Source organism: Rattus norvegicus, chromosome 13, assembly GCF_036323735.1.
Source record: "Rattus norvegicus strain BN/NHsdMcwi chromosome 13, GRCr8, whole genome shotgun sequence".
In the NCBI taxonomy this organism is placed as follows: Eukaryota; Metazoa; Chordata; class Mammalia; order Rodentia; family Muridae; genus Rattus; species Rattus norvegicus.
The window spans coordinates 32,401,458-32,411,164 of record NC_086031.1 but is presented as its reverse complement, the minus strand read 5'-3'; the positions used below and the strand labels follow the sequence as shown (position 1 = coordinate 32,411,164).

At 47.9% G+C, this 9,707-nt stretch overlaps 1 long non-coding RNA gene across 1 annotated transcript; it reads right to left on the bottom strand.

Annotated features, from left to right (window-relative positions):
* Nucleotides 1-1,429: 1,429 nt before the first annotated feature.
* Nucleotides 1,430-8,586, bottom strand: LOC120096197 (uncharacterized). The gene is made up of 3 exons (XR_005492357.2): nucleotides 8,535-8,586; nucleotides 6,435-6,566; nucleotides 1,430-1,694 (listed from the first exon to the last, which is right to left on the bottom strand). It is a non-coding gene; the product is annotated as an uncharacterized LOC120096197 (long non-coding RNA).
* Nucleotides 8,587-9,707: the final 1,121 nt, after the last annotated feature.

Below are 9,707 nucleotides of genomic sequence, written 5' to 3'. Positions count from 1 at the left end.
GCAGTAAGAGTCAGGAGCATGCTTGGCTGATGGGAGGTAGGAAGATGCCCAGGCATGAGTGTGTGAAGGAGATGTAGGCAAGGGCTGTGGTGAAAGCCTAGAGTTGAGCCGGAAGCCCAGCCTGGCTCCAGACACCCAGAACTCTGGTCTCAGCACCACAGTATTCTGCAGATCCTGGGCTTGGACCCCGACAGTTGCATGGAAGTCAAGAATCAAGACCCCAGTGGAAACCATAATGATTATGCTACTGGCTCAGGACTTTGGCCTATGAAGAGCGGGCTGAGAGTCTGGTCCTCATCACTCCTGGCCTGTGATCACTTCTTCTTCCCCTTGGCCAACACTTCCTGTGCAGCTAGGATTGTCTTTGCCTTTCACAAGGCTGACCTGAGCTACACAGTTCCCTAAGGCAACTGTGTGTGTGTGTGTGTGTGTGTGTGTGTGTGTGTGTGTGTGTGTACATGATGTGGCAGTCAGAGGACAAACTTCAGGAGTCAGGATTCTCCTTTTACCCTGGGCTCCAGGGATTGAACTTGGGTTGTCAGGCTTGGCCACAAGCATTTTTACCTGCTGAACCATCTCACTAACCCCCACCTGATTAACTTCATATGTGCATGTATGTGCATATATGTACTATAAGCACAGGTATGTATAGATGTATACATACTCATGTATGTATGTGCATATGTAGGTCGGGGCAGTCTTGAGTGTCTTTCCACAGGTATCATCCATGTTTTGTTTGAGACGGGGTTTCTTTTTTTTTTTTAAAGATTTATTTATTTTATGTATGTGAGTGCCCTATCTGCAGGTACACTTGCACACCAGAAGAGGGCATCAAATCACATTACAGATGGTTGTGAACCATGTGGTTGCTAGCAATTGAACTCAGGACTTCTGGAAGAGCAGTCAGTGCTCTTAGCCACTGAGCCATCTCTCTTTCCCAAGACAGGGCTTCTCACTAGCCTTCACGAAACTTTCCAAAATGGCCAGCCAAGCTCCAACGATCCTCCTGTCTCTGTTTCCTAAGTACACAGCACTGCACCCGGCTATGTATACATTTCATCTATTTACTTAAGGTGTGGAGGACACATGCCTCAGCTCATGTGTGGATGTCAGAGGACAGCTTTCAGAAGACAGCTCTCTCCTTCCACTATGTGTGTCCTGGGGATTTAACTCAGGTCCTCAGGCTTACAAAGAAGCACTTTACAGACAGCCTCTCCAACCCAATGTACACCATTAATAAGGAGCATCATTCTGAATGACCCAGAGCCTCAGATGACTGAGGGCTTCTAGAATCTCAGGTCTGGCAGGAAGGGACAAACTCAGGTAAAAGTGATGGCACCTGGGTGGAGGTGACCACCTGGTCCTCTCCTGGAGAGGGTGTGGCCCACCCTTTCCCAGCTGCAGCTGTCTTCCTGTGAGTGCCCCGGGAACTGTCCAGCTATCTCTCTGCTGAGTCACCAGCTCCAGCCACCATGTTGGCTGAGGGCCTGAGTCAGATGGATGTTCACCTCTACTGGAGGGAGGGCACCAGTCTGCAGCCCGGAAGGGAGCTGCTATACCAGTGCGGTGTATACCTGTAGACATTTACATACCTGAAGTCCATGCTTTGTTAGTTCAGGTGAGTCCAGGCCTTAAGGAAGCCATGGCCGGGTGGGAATGGCTCTTTCATAAAAAGTGAGATTCCAAATTCACTGCTAAAGTAAGATAAAAGGGTCAGATCACTTTCCAGAACATTCTGTTTGGTTGGAAATGCCCTCACTTGGTAGCCTGCTTGCCTAGCATACCTGCGAGCCTGTATTCAATCCCCAGTTTCAGTTCCACCCCCTCGGGGGTAGGGGTGGGAAGATCAGAAGTACAAGGCCATCCTTGGCTGTGTTGTAAGCTTGACAGAAGCCTGGCCCATTTGTGACCAATCCCCAAAGCAGAGAGAACCATTTGCTGTAGGAGAAAACTTGGAGAGTGAAAGGGACAGGGACCAAGGTCACCAAGTCATGAATGGCCCAGGGTCAGATCTTGTCTTAAGTGTGGCCTGTTCTTAGAGGCACTAGTTAGGCCCCATTTGGACTTAAACATGTTTACTGAAAGCAGCCAGTGGCCTTTGTCTGTCTGTGCCTGCACAACATAAGAATAATGTGACCACATGCTCACTACATGACATTCCTGTTGTAAGTACTCCACATACACAGTACAAAATAATCTTGATTCTCTCAAAGCTCATGAGAGGACTGGCAACTCATGCCCATTTCCTAGATGGCAAAGTAGAGACACATAGATCCCCTTTTTAGAATGAGGCATTATCTGGGGGCCGGGGAGAAGGCTCACTCATAAAGTGATTGCAGAGCAAGCATGAGACCCCACGTTCCTCCCCAGAACCTACCTCAAAGCAGGATGTGCTTGTTCATGCTTGTAATCTCAGCACTGTGGGGACAAAGACAGGTAAGTCCCTGGGGTTCTGTGACCAGCTAGCTTACTGAATTGGCAAGTTCCAAGACATAAGAGAACCTTGACACTTGAGGTTGTCATCTGGCTTCCACATGCATGTACAGACAAGTGCACATATACCCCCACATGTGTTCACCTACGCCCACATAAACACGCATATTTTAGGGGCTCTCTGGAAGCAGATGGCCACACATATTGTCCTGTGCACTTACTGGAGATGTTATCCTGAGTTCTCACAGAAAAGCAAAGTTAGAAATGTGAGGGGCAGCAACTTCCTTTTCACTGCCTGTCTCTCGTTTTGTTTACCTTGTCTGAATCACATACAGGGATCCTCTGTGGAAATGATACAAACTCTACCAACAAGTAAAGATAAAAGACACATATGTCATCAGAAAGTTGTGAGGACAAACAGAGCCAATGCAGTTATGAGGTAGGACCCCAGAATCCATGCTAAAAAGCCAGGTATAGCACATGCTAACCCCAGTGCTGGGGGAACAAGACAGATGGATCTCTGGGGCTTGCTGGTAAACCAGAAAAGTCTTCTTGGTGACTTCTGGGCCAGTGAGAGGCCCTATCTCAGAAATGAATAAGGTGGACAGTACTCTGAGGAATGATAGCCATAATTGACCTTAACGTGAATGTGTGTGCACACATGGACACGTACATACACAGGTGACTGCTGACCTCAACATGGATGTGTGTATGTGCACACATGGACACATACATACATAGGTGACTACTGTCCTCAACATGGATGTGTGTGTACACATAGACACACATTCACAGGTGACTGCTGACCTCAGCATGGATGTGTGTATGTGCACACATGGACACATACATACATAAGTGACTACTGTCCTCAACATGGATGTGTGTGTACACATGGACACATACATACACAGGTGACTGCTGACCTCAACATGGATGTGTGTGTACACACACATAGACACATACATTCACACACACACACACACACACACACACACACACACCAGACAAATCCTAAAATAGAGAGAATCAATTTAAAAAATTAATTCAGTGAAAGATTAGCTTTAGGTAGAGACAGAAAGAAGCCCTGTATGGTGAGTCACTAAACAGCAAACATCACAGACACACAAGGGAAAGAGATTATGTTATGGCCCTGAGTTGACCAAAATACACCTCTGCTGTAGAGCATCAACTCGGCTCATAACATGCAGGGGACTGTCACTGATTTAGCCTTTCAGGGTAGCAATTTAACACACAATTCAAAGGCCCTTTGACCTGACACTTGCATGCCAAGATAACCTCTGGCTGGGAATACTTTCTCAATGTTGCTCGTCTCTGCCATTGCAGCACAATTCCTTTGAGGAGAAAATTAGAACTAGCCCAGATTTCCATCAGCAGGGGTCTGATAGCTGCTAATAGAAAGCTTGCACAAGTGGGAAGTCACTAAAAGATTGGCGTGAGCCACACAGAAAGGAACCAACCTGCAGAAGGAGCTCGTGTAGCACCCTCGCAGGGTCTGGTGGCCTGCACACGTACCTGCCGCCAGCCAGTCATCCTCCATTTCCTCATACCCAGAGGGAGTTAGATGACGTAGCTACTGAGGTACTGGAGATATTCTGATAGCCAAAGGGAGGCGCCAAATATATCTAGAAAATCCTCATCCCTTACAGAATGACCACCGATAAGTCAGGGACAGAGAGACCTTTGAGACCAGACTCAGAAGAAACAACCTTAAAATAATAGACATAGAGGTTACAGTGATGTAATCCAAACCAGGACATACTCTGGGGCCTCCAGAACATAGGATAGAAGGATAAAATAGACTCCCTTAGAACGTCCAGAAGGAACCAGCCTGCCAACATCTCGGGGTTAGACTGCAGCCTCCAGAGCTGAGAGGAAGCACAGTCACTCCAGCCTTGGTCCTTCCTGCTGCAAAGAAGCCTGCATGGAAAGGCTGAGTGCTCCCCAGACTGTGTAGGTACATGAAGGTCTCCTGGCCGCTCGGACCAGGATTTGATGATGGTAGCCAGGGCAGAGATTTCTCCTTGACCAGATTTCCTGACTAATTGTCAGCCCAGGTCCCTAGGGACCCGAATAAGACAGTGTCGGTCATCTATGAAGCCTACACAGCCTTCTGGGAATTGCAAGGGAAAGAATATCCCCCACTTGACAGTCAAGAGGCTCCCCATGAGGGTACATGTTCTCTGTTCCATCTCTACTAATTTGTAAAATGACCCCAGCGGGGACAGTTCCTAGTCTAAAGAGACATGGGACATGGGACATCTTGTTTTCAGCACTATTTGCTTTCTGAGATGGAGTCTCTGGTAGCCCCTGAGCTCTTGTACTTGCTCTGTGGCCTGTGACTAATCACAAGCACCTCTGAGTTCTGGGATTACAGGCATGTGACAGCATGTGTTGTGTATGTAGTACTGGGAGGGAACCTCGGGCTTCATTTATACTAAGTGAGCCTTCTACTAACCAAGTCACATCCTCAGTCCTCCAATGGCTTGAGAAACACTAAATAATAAACACAGATAAGACACCAAGTGAATAAAAATTTTAAAATGACGCTGATGGGAAAACAACATAATTGACTTTACATTAAAATTTTTTTCATTTTTTAGGTATGTATTTGTGTATGTGTGTGTGCATATGTGTGTCTGTGAGTGTGTATGTGTGTAGTGTGTCTGTGACTGAGACTGTGTGTGTGTGTGTGTATGCAGTATCTGTAACTGAGTATATATGTATGTTTGTGTGCAGGTGGTGTGTGTGTGTGTGTGTGTGTGTGTGCATGTGGGATAAGTGTATGTGTGTGTGCAGTATTTGTCTGTTACTGAGTATCTATGTGTGTGCATTTGGGGTGTGTGTGTAGTGTGTCTGTGACTGAGATTTGTGTGTGTGTGTGTGTGTGTGTGTGTGTGTGTGTGTGCAGTATCTGTTTGGTACAGAGTATGCATGTGTGTGTGTATATGACATGTATGTGTGTGGAATGTCTGTCTGTGACTAAGTACCTATGTATGTATGTGTGCATATGGGGTGTGTGTGCATGTGGAGTGAGTGTGTGCATGTGGGGTGTGTGTATGTGTGTGTGCAGTATCTGTCTGTGACTAGTATCCATGTATATGTGTGTACATGTGGGGTGTGTGTGCATGTGGGGCGTGTGTATATGTATGTACACATGGGGTGTGTGTATATGTATGTACGTGTGTGTGTGTGTAGTATGTCTATGACTGAGACTCTGTGTGTGTGCATGTGTGTGTGTGGGTGTATGTGTGTATATGGTGTGTGTGTGTGTGTGTGTGTGTAGACCACATGGGACCAAAAGATGGTTGGATCCTGGGAGCTGGAGTTAAGGAGGTTGTGAGCTGCCTGACCTGGGTGCCCTAGCCATCTCTCCAGTCTCCACAGAAATAACTAAAACATTACAGAAGGCACCCAAAAGTGCTGGTGGGAAAAGAAACTCATCAGCAGATGGTGGCAGGACATGGACCTCATATGGCTCCCCCACCTTGAGCATTGTGAACTTGACACAAGCTGAAGTCATCTGAAGAGGGAACCTCAATTAAGGAAATGCCTCCATGAACTTGAGCTGTAGGCAGGCGAGGCATTTTCTTAATTAGTGAATAGCAAAGGAGGGCCCAGTTCATTGTGGGTGGTGATATCCCTAGGCAGGTGGCTCTGGGTTCTAGAAAAAAGAAGGCTGGGCAAGTCACAGGAGCAAGAAAGTAAGCAAGCAAGCATGGCCTCTGCCTCAGCTCAAGCCTCCAGGTTCCTGCCCTGAGTTCCTACAGCAAACAATGATATGGAAGTGTAAGCTAAATAAACCCTCTCCTCCCCAACTTCCTTTTTGGTCATGGTGGTTTCATTGCAGCATGAAATCCTAACGAAGATGGGTATATTTTAAATGGTTCATAATGAAACACTAAAACATTAGTTGCTTTTCTTGTTGCTGTGACAAAATACCTGATGAGAAGAAACTTAATGAAAGGTTTGTTTTGACTCACAGTCCATCATGGTGGGGAAGCATGGGGCAGCTGGTCACATGGCATCCACAGTCGGAAAACAGAATCCGCAGCTACAGTCCAGTCCTCTCAGCAGGCAGACACCAGGCGTGAACCAGCGGCTCTCGTTCAATCCTAAAGAAACCCCAAGACTCGCCAATCAGCCCAAGGCCACAGAAAAGGCGAGAAGCTGCAGGGACCTCAGAAGCAGTTCTTTGGTGAGTTTCTTGGTGTCAGTGTTACAAGAGGAGCTCAACAACACTGTGTAAGGCGAACCAGTACATGGGTGTTGTTAGTGAAGAATCGCCAGGCGGAGCAAAGCAAACCAATGCTCAGGCTCCCACTGTCTGTGGGTCATATTATAGTCCTTCATCACCTGTCCTTTCACCCGTGTGCCCCAGCAAACCATCATGGGACATAACTGACTTCCCAAAGAAAGTAGAAATTCCCACTACACCCTACCACTACACCATATCCTCCAGCGCCCCACCATTTTGGGTATCTGTTTTGTAGTGATGGAAATCAAACCGAGGTCCCCATGTATTCAACAGTCTACCAACTGAGCTGCATCCTTGCCTCCTTGAAGTACTTTCAAACATCTTTAGCAACGAGTGAAGACATTAGTGATAACATAGTAGAGAAAAAGGTGCCTGTGCAGATGGCTTAGCAGGTAAAGGTGTTCGCCATCATGTCTGATGACTGGAGTCTGATCCCCATGACCCGCATGGTAGAAGGAGAGATCCGACTCCTAAAAGTTGTCCTTTGACTTCCACATGCAGCTCTGGTGCACACACACACACACACACACACACACACACACACACACTCTATGTGCACATACATGCATATGCACACACACAAGGGCTGAGTGAATCCCAGTAGTACTTGAGTACAGCAGCATGTGCGGAAATCCAGGATGGATAAATGGTGCTGTTCATTTAACAGTGCCAATCTCTGGCGTTGGAGCTGGTTCTTTCTGTTTTCTTCTTTTACTTGTTCTTATTTCTCCACATTTATAAAATAAAAATATGTTCCTGGGGTTGGGGATTTGGCTCAGTGGTAGAGTGCTTGCCTAGCAAGCGCAAGGTCCTGGGTTCGGTCCCCAGCTCCAAAAGAAAAAGAAAAAAATGTTCTTGTTTTAGCCAGAGACCCAGGAAACTAAGAAGGGCCTGTGTGACTTTGCTAACTCATGGACTGCATAGAGCAGGCTGGTCTCCTGCCCTCCAGGCCCCCAGAAAGTTCTACGAAGCTGAGCACTTAGGACAGAAGCTGCTGGGAGTGCTGACTGGATGGGGAGGGTTAGGGCGGACCATCAAATTCTCTCTTTTGGTTTTTTGCACATGGCTATGTGGGGTTATATGTGCGTTCACATGTATGTGAAAAGATAAGTGTTTGCCCATGTATACACATGCCTATATGTGTATGCATATGTGTGTGTTTATATGTGGAAGTTAGAGGTAGATTTGGGGTCTTCCTTGACCACCCTCACCTTCTGTATTGAGGCAGACTCTCTCACTTGAACATGGAGAATGTGGAGTTAGCTATGGAGTCAGCTAGCCTATGTAGCCAGCTTGCTCCAGGATTACTGTCTCTGCATCATAAATTCTGGGATTACATGTGGGCCACCATGCCTGGCTGGCATTGCATTTGTTTGGGTGTTGAATATCTCCACCAGAGTCCTTGCTGTTGTATAACATGCACTTTAACAGTTGAGCCATCTCCCCAGACCCCCTGCTGATTATTGGCAGAGCCTGGCCCAGCCTGCTCAGGATGGCGAGATGGTGATGTGTCTGTCTCCTTTAAGGTCTCTGGGCACCGGTACCAGGAAACCTTACCGTCCTTCATGCGGCCCAGCCCAGCCCGGCCCAGATACTTTGGCCCTGGCTCAGGGGCAGGGTGCCAGAGGAGGTGAGCCAGGTGTCAGGGCTGATGCCTGCATCTGGAGGTTTGTAGCAGAGAGGCACGTTGTCCCACTCTTCGTATTGAGATCCGATTTCATCATTTGACCCTGACAGGCAGGGTATCGGAGCAGGGAGCAGGCAGGTGGTGCCAGCCAGGCCCAGCCAGCCAGCTCCTGTCTTTGTGCCTCATTCATGGACTTACCAATGTCAGGAGCATCCCATTGTCTGGATGGGCAGGACAGCCAGGACCATCCCTATAGGACAAGGAGTGGAAGTGAAGATTTCCACGCCCCAGTAGAAGTTCCCCAGGGATCCTTGCTGTCCTCTGTGACCCAGCCTGTCCCCATCAGCCTGGTACCCTGTAGGATTCACAGTATGCCTGCTTGCCTTTGCCTCTGCCTGGGTCCTCTTGCCATCTCTGCCTTCATAGCCTTCTCCTCTGTCCTATCTGGAATGACTTTGCCTCACTGAGGCAGACCCTGCTGGTGTGACAACTCCTAGATAACCAGTGGTCTTTGCATAGCTAATATATTGTGTCATAAAGGGTATCCTCCTGTCATTTACCCATACTGCTCTTGACAGAGGACTCCCTGAGACCTGAGACCACCATGCAAACTGGTTCCTCCAGGACACTGTAACCCCATGAGTGCCTGTGCAGGATATGACCTGCTTAATTGCACAGTGCCTTGACCTGGGTTGTTTAGGGGCCCACGATGACGGGATGAGTGAATGGATAAGGAGGAATCAAGGGAGGAGGAGAGGAAACAGGGAGTTGGTCATGTGTTTCTGTTCCAGCTTCCTGTTCTGCATATCTGCAAATGAGTACCTCTGAGGCTCAGGAGATGGAAAACACAGTAAACACAGCAGAATGGGCTTGGGGATGCCTGGGATGTCTGTGGCACTAGCTGGAGACAAAAGGACAGATCCTATCCTCTGAACCTTGGGGACCCTGGAAATTTGAAGCAGGGTTTTCTAACTAGCATAAGCTCCTCGGGGCAGATGTAAAAGAAGATTAAAGAATATAAGCCAAGAGCTGGAATCTGGCACAATGGTAAAGCACTTATACAAACGTGAGGGTTTGTGTTCCCAGAACCCACAGAAAAGGTAGTGTCCACTATGGGACTCCCAGTGCCCATTTGCTAAACAGCCTCACCTGATTGGTAAATTCCCCACACCAGAAACACCCTGTCTCAAAAAGTGTGAGCCGGGCCTAATGGCACACCCCTTTAATCCCAGCTCTCAGAAGGCAGAGGTGACGAGATGCTGTGCTCTTACAGAGGACCTGAATTATAGCTCCCAGCATGTATGTTGAGTGTCTCGAAACCACCTGAAAGTCCAGTGCCAGGAGACCCAACACCCTCTTCTGACCTCCACA